Source organism: Ambystoma mexicanum, chromosome 4q (genome assembly GCF_040938575.1).
Source record: "Ambystoma mexicanum isolate Mex_15411 chromosome 4q, UKY_AmexF1_1, whole genome shotgun sequence".
In the NCBI taxonomy this organism is placed as follows: Eukaryota; Metazoa; Chordata; class Amphibia; order Caudata; family Ambystomatidae; genus Ambystoma; species Ambystoma mexicanum.
Window position 1 is genome coordinate 1,302,679,195 of NC_090928.1, and position 19,484 is coordinate 1,302,698,678.

At 43.2% G+C, this 19,484-nt stretch overlaps 1 pseudogene; it reads left to right on the forward strand.

Annotated features, from left to right (window-relative positions):
* The window catches only part of LOC138467393 (zinc finger protein 208-like), a 419,830-nt pseudogene that overhangs the window by 393,633 nt on the left and 6,713 nt on the right, over window positions 1-19,484 (forward strand).

A 19,484-nucleotide genomic window follows, 5' to 3' on the forward strand; every position in this document is an offset into this window, starting at 1 on the left:
AGGCCAAAGGAAATTTCCCCGAGGTGGTCGAGGTTGAGGTGGGGGGGGGGGGGGTTTCACATCTACCCCTACCTAGACGATTGGCTGATCAGGGCCCATTCTCCTGGAACATCTCCGCATCACCTGCCACTCTTTCCACTGACTGGGCTTCTCTCTCAATTTCAAGAAGTCCCACATGATTCCATCTCAGAAGCTCCAATTCGTCAAAGCTGTCCTAAATGCTTGCTCAGGGAAAGCCTCGCCACCCGGGGTAAGGGCTCAACACATTCAGCAGATGGTCATCAAGTTCCAGAATGCTCAGCGTCTTCCGGCCCTCAACTTTTTGAGTTTGCTCGGCCTGATGGCATCCTGCATTTTTCTGGTGCCAGAAGCCTGTCTGAGAATGAAATCCTTCCAACTGGCCCTTGGGTCTCAGTGATCTCAGTTCTCTTGCAGGATGACTAACCTGCTTCAGGTACCGAACAAGGTCGCAGGATCGCCTGTGGTGGGCTTGCGAGGAAAATGTACTGAAAGGGGAACCTTTTTGGCAAACATGGCCAGAAATGACAGTAGTTACGGACGCCTGCCTCATGGGTTGGGGAGCTCACGCCAACGATCTAACCACCAAAGAGGCTGACCTCTTTCCTCTCTGATCGACCATCCCAGGTCCAATTTGGGTCTTTCATATCATCTGTCTTCCTCTCTACCTGTGGTGTTCCCCAGGTATGTAACCTCTCGCCCTGGCTTTTCAACCAATACCTGGCAGCTGTCGCCCACTGCATTGCATTTTCTGCTCAAATTTCCAGTGCTACGCTTACGACACTCAATTTTCAGGCTACCCTCTGCCACCTTCTCACCTTCTCTCATCTCTGATTGCCTAACATTGATGTGCCGCCAACGATCTTTGTCTGAATGCCAGCAAGACGGAGATCCTTCTCGTCGGCACACCTTCACCATCCTTTCCCCTCACACTCTGGCCGGCCTCCCTTGGCCTTCCTCCTAGCCTCACCTGCGAGGCTAAAAACCTTTGGTAATCTTTGACTCCATACTTTCCTTCTCGGCCCACCTCTCTGATGTCGCTAAAAAGTCAAACTTCCTACTGCACTTCCTCAGAGGTACTCCGCCTTTCCTCTCCTTCCCCCAGAAGCTCACTCTCTCCCAAGCTCTGGTTATCTCCAGGTTGGACTATTGTAACAGCCTCTTTCTAATCCTACCTGCCTCTATTCTCCGCCCTCTGCAACTAATCCAGAACAGGACTGCAAGACTTGCCCTTGGCCTCAAGCCCTGGGATCGTATATCTCCAGCTCTGAAACCTCTTCATTGGCTCCCAGGGGATGCAAGGATTAAATTCAAAAACCTCTGAGTTGTCCACAAGGCTTTCTGGGGCCTGGGTCCTAAATACCTTCAGCTATCCCTACGCAAATACCTCCCCTCTCTAGCTCTTCGCTCCTTTACCTCTAACAGCATGTGCTGATGCTGAGAGTTATTGTTCAGAAGATTCCAGAGCTCTCTCGAATTATGGGTTTTGTATGGTGCCAGAATAGCTTCTGCATCTTTTTGGAGTAAGATCATTTATTGAGATTTCCTCCAGGTGGAACACAAGTGTTTAGCTGTTTTAATTTTATAATATTGTCTGGATTGATATTTTTTCTCAATTGACGTAGTGCCTTACACAGAGCTTTCTTTTTGTCTGCTAGTTCTGCATTATATGTGTGTTTATGGTTCTTGTTTCTTTGCTGAGGGTTTTGGTAGTGAAAAGGAGTCAAAAGCCATTTATAACTCTGTTTGCCGGCGTCTTTGTGATGCTGGAAATGCATCGGAGGGACTCCGTATCCTTGTCCTTTTACTGCTTTTTATCGTGTGTTCTGTCGTGTTTTCTGCGCAGGAGTTCATGTGAGACTCCTGGCAGTGCAGCTCTCTTTTGGGTTTGGTGAACGGACCCTTGGGATACCCTTATGGCACACATGGGTGGGGGTACAACCCTGTGCCCCTAGTGTATGTTTTCGGACACCTGTGGGTGGCCCGCAGAGCAGGGTATGGGCTGGTGGCAGCTCCATGCTGAATTTGACAGGTGCGCGGAGTATCCTCCATTTTGGGATACCCCGGCCCTGCCATTGGAATCAGTTGATTCCTGATGGAAAACAAAATGGCCCCTGCAGCCTCTTGCTTTCTATTACCTATTACCTTGTTTTCCCAAAGTCCTGGGAAGCCCTGACTCTGGCCCTTCCCCCTGACTGGCTGTTGGGTGGAAGTGCCATATATGGTGGTGTTGTGAAGGCCCGGTCAGACTAGCTGGAGCCTTCCCAGTGATGTATGTTGTGGGTACCTCCTGTGGGTGGGACCCGGGTGAATAGAGTGTGTGACGAATATGCATTCTGTGTTGTGGATGTCTAGTATCTGGTGGTTGACACAATGACTGAGACAGCCCTGCCCGAAACCGGTATGAATGCAGTTTGGAGTGTTGAATGGCTCGGTACTTGTCACAATACACATAACTTGTTGTGAGTGTTTGGAGAGAAGTGAATGGCCTGAATACCTCGTGTGCCTGATTGGCTGCCTGCCTGCATGAATGCCCTTAGTCGTGATTGGATGCTTGAGTGTGACCCAGCGGAATGTATGGGAGATCAACAGCATATCTGGGGACCTCTCACTGCTAGGAATCGAGTTCAGAAGCTGAAGTCCACTACGACGAGTAACTGGAGTAACTGAAGCTTGACCTTGAAGCCCCGCTGGACGAGAAGAAGTGCTGTTGCTCTCCTTCACAATCTGAAAGCTGCTGTGTCTCCAAGGACTGACCCAGAGAGGACCTGGTAAGGCGCCCTCTTCCCGAGCTACCATCGTGCACCAGCCGATCTTTGCCAAAGCTCCATGGTAGACAGACCTATGACAGGCTGCCGACCCGAGACTGGGACTGCCGCGGAATCCCAAAGAGAAGCACTAGGACTGTTGTCCGCCCCTGTCGACAACCGCCGTCGCCGACCGGAGCCGCCGTGCTCCCGTTTGCCTAAGAACTTCATTTGATCATCGGCCGCTCTCATCTGCATTGTCGTCCGCTTTATCCCGCTGGAGAAGGCCCGACCGTCGACGCGCCGAGGAGCATCCGCCGGTGGGTTTCCCGCCATCTAACGACCACAGAGACGCCGACGACTCGACGCACTTGCTGGGCCACAGTTCTTCATCATCTTTTTGCGGTCCAGAACTATCGTCACCGAGGTGCCCCGCACGCCTCTTCCTTGCAGGACGCCAACGCTCTGTCGTCAACGAGCACCGCTTGGAACGAAGCTGCCACTTCACTGCCGTAGTTCAACCTGTTCGCCGTCGGACGTTCGACGACCCGTGACTCCTGCCTTAAAGGGAGGGCACTCAAGAAGGGCCGTTGATTCCCTGACACCGAACGCCGAGTTCCTCGACGCATCTCGACGATCCGTGGCTCCTGCTTTAAAGGAGTCACTCAAGTAGGATCGGTAGACGCATCTTCGGAGAACTCTACTCCACCAGGTACATTGGGGGGGTAAAACCTTAATAGGAGGAAATAAGACTATTGAACAATATATGGACTGGGCGTGTGCTATATATCTTTATTTTACAGGTTGCCCAGGTGGGGGGATCTCCACACAGAAATGTGCCTAGTGGTAGGGGTCAGCATTCTGCCTATTGTTTCAACCATTTTGCGTTCCTTCCTATCTCTATTGCTGGTTTCCTCGTTATTGATCTGTGTGACATTTTAACCGTAGAGTTGATGCACTTTAATGAGATTTGATAACATTGGTGGTACCACTTTAGAATTGTATATATTTATCATTGTTGATTTCCGAGTACAAAGTGCGTTATTGTGATCATGTACATACCTTTGAATATTAATTATATAAAGACTGTGTTTTCAGTAATACAGTGTGTGGACATTCCTTTGTGGGGGTTCGGGGACTACACTGTACTTAAGAACCAGCCCGCATCACCTCCCGAAAAGCTAGGCCTTGATTGCTCGTCCATTGCTACCAATAGAGAATCTTGGCTGGGGTCCTCTGTGCCTCTCCTCTACCATCTAGAGAGCGGACGTACAGACACCCCCTACCAGTCTTTACAGTCTTCCATATTTGCTTTTTGAAAGAGAATGGGCAATCTTGTGGATGAACCGATAATTTCTAGTTGGTTGACCGGTTGAAGCAGTCTGTGTTGAGCTAAGGCCCGAACCTTGTATTATCAATTAATCGTGATCACATTTTGTAGCCGGGATAGTTTTTACTTTCACTATTGAGGCATTCAATTCCGTAGATAGATAAATAAAATCAATTATTGCGGACTAGTTTCCTCCTACCCAAGTCGGTACAATGTTATTTTTTTTGTCGGTAGCATGTCCTGTTATGATAAGATTGCGAATGTGTGTTTCTTTAGACCATCTTCACAATCGTGTTAATAGGTCCTTCTTATCAAGCAATTGGCCATTGGAGACGTGTAGGTGTATGTTTAAATCACTGCAGATAAAGAATTCAATGGCTCAATGTTTATCAATGAGATCATCTATCTTCATGAATACCCCATCGAGAAAAGTGTCATCATTGATGGCCGCCGGGTTCCAGTATAAATCCATGATTGATATAAGTCTCTCATGTGTCCCCAGGGAGAGGGGAGAGTGTTGTTTGGCATCTTGAATTTGTATTTTTATGATGGTGTTTTGTGTCCAAGGATTTATTTTCTCAGATTTCACTAAACTCCAGTCTGGATTAATTTTAATCAGGCTAAGTAGGCCTGTGGAGGGTCTGCCTTGTTTTCTTTGTAGAGCCGGGTTGAGAAAGGTTAGGAAACCTTTGCAGCAACGTGTCTCAGTCAGCCATGTTTCTTGGAATCAAATACATAATAGGATTCGAATTCCGGAGCCGGTTGGTTAAACAAATGACCATTTCCTCTATTGTTCCACGAACATAACAGCCACTCGCTTTCGTCTTTTTTTGGTGGTTATGAGTTACAATTCATGTCATAAGAAGTATTTTTTTGCTGTCTATCATATTCTCTCCCAATCGGGCATTTACTGTAGTCAGAACTTGCTCTATTGTGGGAGTATTCAGAAGGACAAAATGGGGTTGGTGTTAAGAGAGGCAGGGAGGCTTGGACATTTGCCGATCCACGTTGTGTATTTGCCGCCCACGTATCTTCTCTGCAAGTATTCTCCTGTTCATAGGTTTTTCGAGTTCGCTTCCCATCATTGGGATTTTCTGCAATCTGTTGACATTTAAATCCTAGTTTTGCCAACAGAAACTTTTCCATTACAGTAATATCCCAGAGTTCAATTCAAATTTGGTCTAGGGAATAATGGTCCTCGAATGTTACCACCTTAATATGTTCAGAGCGAATTGCTTTCAATTGAGGTATTGCCTGTAAAAGTAGCAAGACATTCGTCCTGTTCAATATCAGAGGGGCGGATCTGTGAATAAGATTTTCCAGTCGCAGGCTGTGATGCATTCTTTGAATCAAGGGGTTGATGAATTGAGGTAGACGTGGGTCATCAGCTGTTGTATTGTCCCTTGCATCCATATTGGGTTCCTCATCATCCATGGGTCTCGGAGGTCTATGATTATGCTGCATCGCTGGTCGGTGACTTGATGATTTGTTGTTGTTATCCGGGCTCGCAATAGTCGTTATACTCTTCTTATCGAATAATCTGAGGATACATCTGAGATTTCCTCAGAGGTAAGATCGGATAGGCTAGAGATCTCTGATGAGTCGGGGATATATTAATCGATGATAACCTGCACAGATTTGTTAGAATAGGTAGATATCTCATGCGTCCCTGAGTCTTGTGGATCCATGTGGGTAGTTAAATTGAGTAGATCCTCTAGGCTAGAATTGTTATCTTCATGAATAGTTATGGGGGACGTAATAAGAGTAGGCTCAATGTTCTGAGGACTGATCTTGATTGGCTTTGCCTTGAGCTCTGTCATTTTTCGGGTCTCCTGTTGTCTGTTTGTAGGTCGATCTTGAGGTGGTTTTAAGTTCCGGAGAAAAGCTCTTGACCCTCTCTGTTTGTTAGACTTTTTTAACGTTTGCCTTTGTCGGTACCAATGAGTTTTTATTTTGGGAGAAAATCTGAAAGGTATCCGCAGAGTTCGTTGTTGGGATATTTGTTGTAGAGTTAACAATTGTTGGCTGTAATATGGAAAAGTTGTCTATTGTGGCCTGTGCGGTCCGTCCGGGTCTGGGTCCGGGGAATAGCGATTAATCTCCTACAATTTGCTGGATGGGTATCGGAAAGTTTGAGCTCTCAGTGGGGTTAAGCTTGGCGAGCTGAGTGATCATCTGTTTCTGCAAGGGAGCTTTGAGCCACGACATAACATCAGCGGCCAGTTGGATTTTTTCCTCCCGTTCTCCTCTCGCGATCTCAAAGTCTTGACTGCCAGAGGCGAGATTGCTCTGCTTCCATATCGAAATGAGTCCCTATGGTGTTTATAAAGTTCTATGTGTGGATCTGTTTGGAGTGAATCATGGCTAATAGTGTTGCTTGATCCCGGATATTGTCGTTGATGGTTTCATGTAATTTCAAAAACGGTATCATGGATTGAGAAATTATTGCGATGAGCATGCTTTACCATAGTAGTTGGTATCCTATAATGGGTATGGTCATCATTATCTTTGTCCATGGGTTTGAACCCTTTGATGTCATCTTTATGTAGCAGTGCTGGTGAAATCGGCTTCTGCCTCACACTTGTCTGTGGCGGAGTAAAAAAGGACTCTTCAGGTTCGTAGATAAATTGATTTGAAAGTGAATTCTTGGTGTTCTTCATCTTCTGTGTTAATTTAAGTCGGGTGTTTCATGTTGGGTTGAGAGCTTCTCACGAAGGGAGTTGAACTAGATTGTATCTCCGATTGTCTAAGTTGGAGTATGTCACCGAATACTTCCTTTCTTTCCTCCAAACGTTTCATTAAGGGTTCAATCTCTAATGTCAAGGGATAAGCGTGCAACTTTGGTGTCTGTTTGGAGAGGTTGGTGTGATGGAGGTTCTTTGAGGAGTTTCTGTGCCGTATGGGATTGGAGCCATTTTAATTTGGCAAGTTTGGCTTTCTCTTTTTTCAAATTGTCAGCCAAGAGTGGTCGAGTTGCCTGACTTTAGTTGATTCCACTAAGACATTTGTGGCCAGATTCTGTCAGTAGAGCCAGATTATCCGAGATTGCTTGTTCTGTTTGTAGTTTGCGTTGAGTAATGACAAATGGACTATCAGGAAAGTGTTGTACTAATGGATCTTGGTAGGTTATTGGTTCCGTTGCGAGGCGGTCGATGGGTTGTTGATTGTTCAGAGATAAGTAGGTGGAGCTGTTATTTCAGGGCAAAGTCAGAGGACAAAAACTCTTATCCTTTGGGAGTGTATCGTAAGGTTTGTCCTGGTGGAATGAGTTTGTGTGGTTATTCGTCCGCCCGTCTAAAGAGGGAAGAAAGATGGAGTTTACGCTATGGATCAATGCTTCGGTTAGGATGCCTTGATTGCGGATGACAGGTTTAGTGGCACAGGCTACCAAACAGTTTGAACTGTAGACTCCTCGCATTGGCCCGTTGCATCTTTGATCAGGGTCTCATCTTGTGTGACCCGAGAGAATTTCCGAGTAGTTGATGGTACATCAATATCTTCAGTAGTGGGATCTGTCGTAATGGAAAAGGGTTGTGGTAGACAGTTGGTTGCATTTGCTTCGTCTGGTAAAAGATGCAGCCTCAATGATAGTGTGGCTTTCCTTGGGTCCATGGGAGTTTCTTGTTGTAGGTTTCCATCTAATTCTGGTAGAATTAAGATACATTTTTCGGCCTGTGAGCTCTGGTTCAGAGCAATTGGTCCGCCTTTTTGTGTTTGTGCATTGCTTGTTCAAAGATTAGTTGTGTTGTGGCAAGTGCGTAAGAGAGTTTGCGTCTAGTTTCCCACGCAGCCAAGTTCTAGGACCAGGTGCATTGAGCACAGTTTTGTTATGAGTTGTAAATGGCATGTTTATACTTATGGTAAGTGTAAGATATACTGTGTTGTATGATGGATAAAGGGAAATGCTGAGCAGAGGCTAGGAGCTTCAATGTATCGTTGTAAGGGATTAGAGAAAGCTTGCCCTTGCGAGCTCTCATGCACAATCCAATGTCGGCTTCTAGCACTGTGCTGAGTTATGGTGGAGGGTATAGTGAGGTAGGTAAAGTGACCTACTGGATAAGACAATTCAGCGATGGAAGTTTGATTATTGAATGATTCTCGAAAAGATAGTACACTCGTATCGGAAAGAAACCGATCGTGGATTTCAGCAGAGGGCGCAGGTCAGTGTGTTGCCGATGGCGAGCGGGATCAAGGAGGCAAGGCCCCGCAGTCTCCCGCTCGCCATTCTTCGTTAGATCACCAGACTGTCTGTAGGTTGTGGCACAAAGTCAGTGCAGCGCCTGGTGTTTGGCGGTAGGATGATCCTCCGAATCCTAATGCAAAGGTATCGGGTAAGAGCAGTTCGCTGGTGTCAGAAAAAAGGCAGGGCAGCGTGTGGCGGAGAGCGCGCGGGATCAAAGGAGCAAGCCCCGCAGTCTCCCGCACGCTGCCCTTAGTTGGTTCAACACGCTGTCTACAATAAATGTTATAAAGGGATCCACAAGATATTGTACAAGCGCGTGTTCTTATGGTATAATCCAAGCACTCAGTCAAAAACGCAATGCTGAAAGAGATGTCGCTGAATAGCAAAGCAGTTAGCGAACGTGAAGCCCATTCTCCTCCGAGTTTTCTTCAATCCCCCTTACGTCGTTGTCAGGGTAAGGGGTTTTTATTAGTTGGGAGATTCTCCAAGGCTTGCGGTTACTCAAAAAAGAAATGGGTAGGGGTGCACAGTTAGCCTTTCCCCGGGAGTGAGTGGTAGAGGAACGCTTACCTCTGTAAAAGCAGGCTTTCAATGGTTAGTTCCGTTGTTCAGAATGTTGTTGGTTCCATGTTTTCTGCCGGCAATTGATTTTCCACGAAGCTGAAAGACTTCGAGTGGGGGAGCAGAGCCGCGCAGCCCTCAGAGCCCAAAGAACAAAAGACTCTGCGACGTACTCCGCGGGCCACTCCGCGGGATAGATGGGTTTTTGTGAATCAAATCCATAGCAATAGAAAGAGGACAGCAATGATCCTAAGTAGGCAACTGTAGTCTCTCAGGCAGCACCAAAAGACTCTGCGACCGACTCTGCATCTGGGTTTTAACTTTGGCTGTGCCATCATGACCCGCATTATTCCTAAAGCAGCAAGACACTGATGCTTTTTATTTTAAACCTCAATTCTATCCTTGCCTATTCAATAGTCATTTGCGTTTTATATTTGCGTGATGTGAACACTGTATGTTTGCCCAAAGGTAATCACTAATTACTAGGCTGGTTAGAAGATGGGTATCAATTGGAGGAAAACTGCTGGCCTGTGTGATGTATAAGTCCTTACGATTCACATGTGAAAATGTGCATCTCTTATGTGCTAGTTGAGGCCCTGCTGAATAAATATGATGGTAGATCTTAAATGCCCAGTCCTGATAAGTATTTACTTAAAGCTTCTTTTTGACATTCATATTTTTTACTCTGTTGCACAATATCGGATAGTAAAATTAAGGTCTCACTATAAGCAACACACAATATTCCAGCTGCTGGTCACATTTTCTCTGCCACTGTTGCATTTTTTTAATGAGTTATTGGATCATTAACTCTATTCTACCAATTGAGATTCTTGCCTCCAGTAGATGGGACTTTTACTACATGAACGCAATTTATTAGCGCCCATCACTGTCATTGAGAGTGAAACTGCCTGTTAAATGTTATGTCTGTAATTGTGACCACGCATTAATTATTAATACACATCTCCTTTTAATTCTATAGGTGAATGATGCTCCAAAAAATGCAACGACAGTGACTTTGATTTATTTCTTTGATGGACTTCTAAAGTACAAACTTCATTGAGTGAATATGCACTTTCTACACATCTTTAAAGGATGCAGGAGTAGGAACGGTTTGGCGTTTTAAAGTTTCACACAGGGATTAGAGAAGCCTACTGAATACATGAGGGATTCCAGCCAAACACCTTCATGGTAACGTCCAGCATCCTACAACATCGCTACAATGATTGTATAGATTAGTAGACTGAACATAAGAACAATTTTATTTTCTGAAAAAGAAAAGTGGATTGTTTCACCTCTTATTAATGAAAAAGCATGTGGCATTTTATATATTGTCTATAAAGGAAGTTTATTTAAAGGATCAACTGTGAATGCAAATGGACAAAATGTATCCATGCACTGAACATGTGAAAAACCTCCTGTGGGAACCAGTCTTGTTTGTCACCAAAGAAGAGCTACAGATGAGAAACACCATTTGTTCCCAGAATGCATGAAAAGGTCCAGTCTGAAGGGAGTAAATATTCACCACCAGAGAACACATCGAGGTGGAAACCTCACCTGTGCTCTGAATATAGAAAATGTTCAATGGGATTGAACCTCTTATTATTCATCTGAAAACATATTCAATTGAGAAACCTTATCAGTGCACTAAATGTGGGAAAAGCTACAGTGCAAAGGTATCTCTTGACTATCACCTGAGAACACACACAGGTGAAAAACCTCATCCATGTACTGACTGCGGGAAAAGGTTCAGAGCAAAGGGAAATCTTATTAAGCACCTGAGAATACATACAGGCGAGAAACCTCATCAGTGTAAAGAATGTGGGCAAAGCTTCAGTCAAAAGGAATCTCTTAATTATCATCTGAGAACACATACAGGTGAAAAACCTCATCTGTGCACAGATTGCGGGAAAAGGTTCAGAGCAAAGGGAAATCTTATTCGTCACCAGACAACACATTCAGGTGAGAAACCTTATCAGTGCCCTAAATGTGGAGAAAGGTACAGTCAGAAGGCATATCTTAATGTCCATCTGAGAACACATACAGATGAGAAACCGTATCAGTGCACAGAATGTGGACAAAGCTTTCGTCAGAAGGGCAGTCTTATTTCCCACCAGAGAACACATACAGGTGAGAAACCTTATCAGTGTACAGAATGTGGGAAAAGCTTCCGTCTGAAGGAAAGTCTTATTTCCCACCAGAGGACACATACAGGGGAGAAACCTCATCTGTGCACAGAATGTGGGAAGCACTTCAGTGCAAAGAGGGTTCTTATTCATCACCTGAGAACACATACAGGTGAGAAGCCTAATATGTGCATTGAATGTGGGAAATGCTTCAATAAAAAGTGGTGTCTTATTGTTCACCTGAGAACACATACAGGTGAGAAACCTCATCAATGCACAGAATGTGGGAAAAGATTCTGTCTGAAGGGAGGCCTTATTTCCCACCATAGAACACATACTGGGGAGAAACCTCATATGTGCACTGAATGTGGGAAAGACTTCAGTGCAAAGGGGTCTCTTATTAATCATCTGAGAACACATACAGGTGAAAAACCTCACCAGTGCACTGACTGTGGGAAAAGATTTGGTGACAAGGGATCTTTCATTAATCACATGATAACGCATACTGGAGAAAAACCTCATCAGTGCACAGAGTGTGGGAAAAGGTTCACAAAGAAAGGAAATCTTATTTACCACCAGAGAAATCATACAATGGAAAAACCTCATCAGTGCACTGAATGTGGGAAATGTTTCAGTCAGAAGGGAACTCTTATTAACCACCAGACACTGCATACAGGGGAGAAACCTTATGAGTGCACTGAATGTGGGAAGGGCTTCAATGCACAAGGATCTCTTCATTATCACCGGAAAATACATACAGGTGAGAAACGTCACCTGTGCACTGAATGTGGGAAAGGCTTCAATGCAAAGGCATCTCTTAGTAATCACTTGAGAACACATACAGGTGAGAAACCTTATCAGTGCACTGAATGTGGGCAAAGTTTCCGTCTTAAGGGAAGTTTTATTTACCACCAGAGAAAACATACAGGTGAGAAACCTAATATGTGCATTGAATGTGGAAAAAGGTTCATCACAAAGGGAGCTCTTGTTAACCACCAGAGAACACATACAGGTGAGAAACCTTATCAGTGCACAGAATGTGCTAAAGGCTTCAATGCAAAGGCATCTCTTGTTTATCACTTGAGAACACATACAGGTGAGAAACCTTATCAGTGCATAGAATGTGGGCAAAGCTTCTCTCTGAAGGGAAGTCTAATCGGTCACCAAAGAAAACATACAGGTGAGAAACCCGATATTTGCATTGAATGTGGGAAACGGTTCAGCGCAAAGGGAGCTCTTACTTACCACCAGAGAAGACATACAGGTGAAAGACCTTATCAGTGCACTGACTGCGGGAAAGGTTTCATTCAGAAGGTACACCTTGTAAACCACCTGAGAGCGCACAGAGGTGAAAAACAATTGTGCACAGAATATGGGTAAGGCTTCAATGCAAAGGGAACGCTTATTAACCACCTAAGAATGCCTACAGGTGAGAAACCTCATCTGCACTCGCCGGTTTTAAAAACATCAGTGAGATTGTGTGTTTTTTTAGACAGATTTGTGGCCATTGACCAACACCGTGAAGACTATATCTCATCAAATTTCATTGGCAACTAAATCCAAGCGCGTTCCACAGACAGCCTTTCGCAGAAACCATTGAATATGATTGCCACACTCCTTTTTGCTATATACCATGTGCAGAGTTCATCCTCTCGTATTGCTTTCGGTATTACTCTTATGCCAATGGATCGCAGATCTTATTCCACTTATTTGGCAACACAGGATTTGATGTGGTAATATTCAGAACTGTTAGCCAATATCAAGAGGATCAAGTCACACTGGCTAAAGTTGAACTCGGACCAAACGGATTGGGGTTGTTTGACAGAGTGTATTTGCCTGTGGTCGATTTGACCGAATTTCTTTATTTGTGGTCGTTTTTACTGCAAATATATGCAGTGGTAGACCCCATGCAGCCTCCCTAGGTCCTCCTATATTATTTATTAACCCAAACCCACCCCCACATATATCTGCAGTCAAAACCCCCTCCCTAGATTTGGTCAAATCGACCTCGAGCAAATCATCTGTGATGTACCATTCTCTATCCCCTCTGAGCAGTTGCTCGCCCATTTACTCTCTAAAAACAGACAGATATTGCCAAAGAAATAACAATACTCCCAGCCAAAAATAGCAAACCGATATATAGCCTGCCCCACGGTTTCCCCGACAAAGTTCCATCGGTGTGTTCATGTCAGTTGTAACATTGTCATGCCAGCGGAAGGAGTTGTACAATCGTGACTACTTAATCTGAAGAACTAAAAGGAAACCATGCATTCTTCAGTTTTCATGATCTTTTACTCCCAACTTCAAAAATGGGAACAAAATGCTGCAACTTCAAAATGTTGTCTGTAACCCTGTTTATTAAGATTGCTTTTGTTCACTGGGGCGGTAAGCTATGGACTGGGCGTTTCATAAACATGACATCTAAAGTTGTGCAGTGTAAGAAAAACACTGCTAATTTCCCAGAAAAGCGTGCCTTGTCTTTGACCAGATGTTCTTTTTCAGGATTATTTCTTCAGCCCTAGTCTCCTCCTCCCGTCAGGATGTTGACAACTGTGTAACAGTATTGCCTCCTGTGGTTGGAACACTTGAGATTATCAGATAGTTCTCTGGCCTAGGATCGGCTTCATGGGGCACACATTACAAAAAGAGAAGGTACAATAGCCACTTTTGTAGCACTATTTTAATAGAACGTTGTTGGTATAATGAGCAAGCTGAAGATGTCAAGACTTTTCATTTGTATGATCTATAAATGGCTTTAATAAAATACATATTGAACATAGTAGGAATAACAAATTATATCGAACTATTGACTCTGCTCTGACTATAATTCCTGCACATTTGGAAACCATATAGTGTCCATTCTGAATAAAATGATAAACATTTGTCATCTTAAAACTGAGTTTTATATTAATTCATAGAAGGAATGTCAAAGGTATTTGTACTGCGCACTATCACCACCGTGGTGGCCAAAATTTAATTTTGCCAAATGAAATCTGATCACAGTTAAGCAGACCCATGTCTTTTAAACAGTGTCTGCCAGGGTTCATAGCCTGAATTTTATGAAATGCTTATGAAAATAATATTGACATTGATGCACTATCTGTCACTGTGTAATAACATATATTATTTCTTACTAATACGTCCATTTGTTTATTTGTTTCTTTTGTCTGGCTTTACTCAATGGCAGACCACTGAGGGTCAGTAGAGACTTTCTGGTTAGGGTGAGGTAGTGCCTCGAGTTCAGCACATTGTAAGTACATTTGGGATCCTTTCTAGTTTGTATAGACACTTTGAAAATATTTAACTCATGTTTGTAATTTCTTTGTTGCACAACCCTCATGTCTGCAAGAATGAGAGTACCTTTGCCACATCTTATTGTATGTGTTAACACTTCAGACAACCTATGTTGATACCAGCATTATTGCCATTAGTGCCCGTGTTACGTGGGGAAGCAAATGTCAAACGCCCTTCCGTGGAAAAACAGCTCTAGAAGGACTGCAACTGAAACATATGAGGAGGATGATGTGGCCAACCCCAGCTCCCAGTACGCCTTCGAGATATCGATACTGTCACAGCTCTTTTCTCTGATGGTTGACAAGCCATGTATCTGGGATTTACCTTCCGGTTTCTGGGGCCTTTTTTGAGTGGTTGAAACATTGTCCTTACTATCTTTAGGTTTCCTTTTAACAGAAACCACTGCGTCTGCTGTTTGTGCTCAACTGAGAATTTTTCTGGGCATGAGAACTCGCATGCGTATCACAGCCTCTTTGTGCTCCTGTTAGGTAGGCCTAAAAATCGACAGATAAAACTCCCAATAATATATAATGAGTTCACATTTGCAGCAAACAAAAGGTTTATTACATGCAATAAAGCTGGGAGGGGTCTAACAACGCACTCTCAACACGTCCTTTCCAAGTTACAGTTTTTCTAGTGATAAACTGCAAAACAATCTCACGTTCCTTATTGGCTAGCCCCAGTACAGGAATAACCAAACATCACCTATATTTTACAATCCTATTGGTCTAATAAACATTTGCACATATCTAACTCCAACCACTACGAGTGACATCATCAAGCTGTCAGCGAGAAATACTGTAGTGCCGTTGGTCAAACCAACTTCAATCAATTCATCATGTGTATAAACCTGACAGGACCCCATCAAAGGAAGAATGTGGAAAGGAGAACGGAAGCCCTGTGGTAACACAATGGCCTTCTTATGAGCTCAGACACGCTGGCACACTCAAACGGCTACTTAGACATTGCAGGCTGCACTCGTGGCAACACCTCTTGCGACTCCCATCTTGAAACATGATACCCGCCCTTCTGCAAATTCTCTTCCTCATCTCTTGGGACCCATGTAGCCTAATAAAACCCAGCTGAGGCATTGCTCTTGAAGATCAATTTCACATATTTGTTTGAACACCCAGCCTTGTTCTCATTAATTATGTTCTTCACAGATGTGACACTAATCTCATCGGTGGAGTGAACTAATGTATTGCATTCCATCCTTGACTCCTGCAGGATGGCATGGCCTGGCACAATAAGGTATTATCTATGCAGCGCTTGCCCTGCCTCCAGAGATTTTGCCTTTCTGTTAACTTGATGGGGGAACGAGAAATAACTTCTAACAAAATGAGCACACAAACACTCCAACTGCAACCTAATATTCTAACTGCAAAACATACAACTTCTTCTGGGCCTAATACCACATGGCCGAACTCTTGCCAACGTGGCCAGCATCTCTAATGTTACTAACGCCAATATTTGCCCTACTCTATGTTTGTATTGCAAGGCACTTAAGCCACCCTTTCATTAGCTACGAAAAGCTTTCCTAAATACAAAATAGACCACGAGTTCTGCAAGATACAAACAAAACATACCAGAATGCTAACTACAGAGCTCTTACAATACCCTAAGCCTAACTTCTACATACAGTAAATATCCTTATTACCGCACCTCCTTTCATTGTATAGTGTGTTCTGGAATTGTGTTCTTACACTAGATACAACATAACACATGTGCGGCACTGCCCTGCAAAATGACAGAATGGCTAAATCCTGACACTAAATAGCCAGCTCTCAATCAGACATTTGTCTATGATAAGTGGTTGAATATAAATTATAACCCGATTGTAAAAGTTGAAAAATGCATATATAGAATATTGGATTTGTCTTTAAGACTTGTCCCATCAACAGTAACAATTGATGATATCATTGATTTGTCTTTTTTACCTTTTAGGTAAGAAGAAAGTAAGTTACCCTTTTTTGTTAGATCCACCATAACATTTGGCTTTAATAGGAAGCGTATAGTTAAAAAGCTTTTTCTATACATACTTTGCTGTATTCCATGTTTAGTTAATAATTCCTTTAAGATACAATCTTTGGGATCAATAAGATATGAATTTTCCAAAGTTTTAATTAAAAAAATTAATCAGATGGTTGTTTATCAAACTTTTTTTAAAGGCAACACATTAAATAATAAACCCATCTAATGGTTCATTTTATGTGTCCCAAATATTGTGTTGATGTAAAAAATGGTGTTCTTTCAATAGATCGGGGGGACTGGCGGGGAGTTAGATGAGGTTAAATCTCCATCTACTAGTTTTTTAAGAATCAAAGTCCAATTCAAAATGACGTGCAAATGGGGTATGATCAAATATTGTTATAGCCCCAATTTGCGACGGCATAGTTCAGTTTAACTGCAAATGTACAAACATATAAGCCAATTTGAGTGAGGAAGTACATGGATGTGAAAAAACATCCTTAATCCCTTAAATTTGGATTATGAAGGTGCCGTTTGTCATTAAGATTAATCTCCCGTAAGAGATTTTGTATTTTTAGAATGAATACATTTGGCAGTGGATTTGCAATCTAGAGCACAACCTAGAGCAAAATCACAAATCTGATTACTGTCGCTACACACATAAATTCTGGTGAAGTTATGAGTGATTCATGTACTCCTTAACAGCAGGATCCAGGCCTGTATGACCATCTATGTTGACAATAGTAACAGGAATATCCTCTATGCAAAATCTTCTAAATTTAGTTTTTAGCTACTAAAATAGCTACACCTCCTTTCTTCATGTAAAGCTGAAGAATATAACTATCCAATGCGTCTTTAATTTTACATTTTCTGTGTCAAGATGAGTTTCTTGAATACAAGCAAAAACCATTACAAATTTTGACAAGCGACAAAATCTGTATACATTTAAGTATGTTTATCTGAATATATATTCAATGAAATAGAATAGTAAATCCAAGGAAAGCAATTTAGGAATGTGGGAGAACACATATACACAAACAGACAGTAATATAAAAAGTATAAAAGTGCACATAACTGATATATAAAGAGTTTACCCAGGTATCCAATTACATGGGTGGGGGAGAGGTTAAGAGACCATCTTACCTCATTTAGCCTCCTATCAAATTATCCTAATAATGTAAGAAACATTTCAGAGTTAAAAGTTACAAGTCATTTAGATAAACACTGACATAAAGAAAACGTACCAGACAGGGACAGGATCAATGCTTATATGCCAGTTGATGTTGCATCATAACCAATAGGCTAAAGAGGATGATAGTCTTAATTCATTCCACTACATGAGTCAAGGCACATTCTGTCAATTTAATGGGGAATCTGGATGTATCTATTTTTCTCGCTGGACACGTACAGGGATTCAGGAGACTGTATCTGCTCTACTTGTGTTACACTCTGTTTCCCAAATAGATTTATGGTTCGTATGCAAAACATGGGTTTCCATCGGGAAGGAATAAATTAGATATAGTAAGGCTGACCATTTTCAGAACATTCCATTTCATTAAGGTCAAGTGACTGAGAAAATCTAAATGTTCAATTGTGAACTGTAAAAATAATTTTGGCCAAGTCAACAAGGTCCTACGTAGAAGTCTAAGGTCTAAAAATCTTTTCTTTTTACTTTAGAAGAAAACTATTTAGTAACCAGAAAGAAGTTGAGGAGACAGTTTTCTGGCCTCCACTAGAACTTGACAAGCTTTTTGATGACATACAAAGCAGGCAATGAACAGTCTTGTGGGATGCAGTGATGGCAACAAAGCATGGTATAACTATGAGCTCTTTATAATACTTAAGTAGGACTGAAAGTCAAACCTAGTGCTTTAGGGAGCTAATTTTGCAAGGCTTCATTTGGATTTATCCCCTTGCATTTTTACATACATTGTATCTTCCATGATGATTCTCTAATTCTGTGGGATTCATTTCTAGCTATGTTACCCTCATCTGCATGCTTTCCAGACCCTCTAGTCAATCTTCAACAGTTGACGTGCACTCTTCTGTTTCATCTAATATGTTAGAAAACACTTTAAAATCAGTTTTTAAAATAGTGAAAATCCCCCTGAATGTTTATGGTACACTGATCTCATGCATTGATGGATGTGCAAATTGTAGTTAATTCTTGGAGTGTTTTCTGTAAATTACGCTGTAAAGGCAATGGTTCATTAGAGCCAAATATTTTAGTAGTATCCTCCTTAGAGTTAGCCATTTTATATTGTTCTGTAGGAGCCAATTAAGATGTAAGCTCCTTTATTGTTTTTACAAAAGTCGTGTCGTGGACTAGATTTCTATATTTGAATAGTAGCAGTATGGATTTTCTGGATTATTAAGCATATGCCCCCTTGCGCCCCTGGGACTGTGTGGCCCCCACCCACCCCAATGCCCCCATGACTGTGTTTGTGCTCCCACCCCCTTGCCCCCTGACTGACTGTGATCCCGAACCACCCCCATGCCCCCATGACTGTTTGTGCTCCCCTTGTCCCCAGTGACTGTTTGTGCCCCCCCACCTGCCCTCTTCCCCCTGTGACTGTTTGTGGCCCTCTCCCACCCCCTTCCCCCTGTGACTGTGATTGTGAACCCCACCCCCCACCCAATTCTCCCTTGTGGTGGTGTTTCTTTCCTCCTTTCTCTCTCTCTCTCTCCTTCCCCAGCACTTTTTGCCACTTCATACTTGTCTAATGTATGGAATACCCCCCTCCTTTTTGTCCTTCTCCCTCTCCTCCCCCTAGCATAACTTGATAGGTCTTCTGACCTAGTTCGTTGTCGCCTGTCTTGCCCTTCCCCTCCTCCTCACCTTATTTCTCTTTCCTACTCTGTTCCCTCCTCCCCTTTCTTGCCCACCACTTCCCCCCTCCTGTTAATTTCAGGCACTACCTCAATTGCCGTCAGGCATAGTAATCGTAGCCGCCTGTTCTTTCTCACCAACCTGCCCTATCCTCCTTTCCCTCCCCTTGTCTTGTTAAAGTCTGGCACGACCTCAATTGCCATCAGGCATAGTAATCGTAGCCGCCTATATTTCGCAGCCTTCTTGCCCTCTCCTCCCACCCCCTTCTTTATGTCCATTTGCACTCTTATCATTGGTCCCAGGACCTTTGATAGCAGCTTGTCTGTCTCTCCCCTTCCCTCATTGTCTTCTCCTCCCACACCTCCCAGCACTATTCTGAATTGTCGTCTGACATATTACGATAGTCGCTTGTTTTGTTCCTCTCCTTCTC